Here is a 260-nt window from a genome sequence, read left to right as displayed (position 1 = left end):
TGGGGATGTTTTCGTCACTCGAGATTATTGTGGCATGAAATCACTGTAGTAAAAAAAATGAAATGTTTCAAAAATGCACGTAATTATTTTCAGCGATTAGTGAAATATCTATCAATGAGAGGTTTATTTTTAATATATATTGAAGCCCAGTGTGGCACATCCCGCACTGACGTAATTGATAGCTCGGATCACTCATTCGTGAATCATCATTTGATTGCTATGTCTTGTTCTAGTGTCTTATTTATTAACAGGCGCACGCA

This window comes from Penaeus monodon, chromosome 32, assembly GCF_015228065.2.
Source record: "Penaeus monodon isolate SGIC_2016 chromosome 32, NSTDA_Pmon_1, whole genome shotgun sequence".
NCBI classification, from domain to species: domain Eukaryota; kingdom Metazoa; phylum Arthropoda; class Malacostraca; order Decapoda; family Penaeidae; genus Penaeus; species Penaeus monodon.
This window is presented reverse-complemented; position numbering follows the sequence as displayed.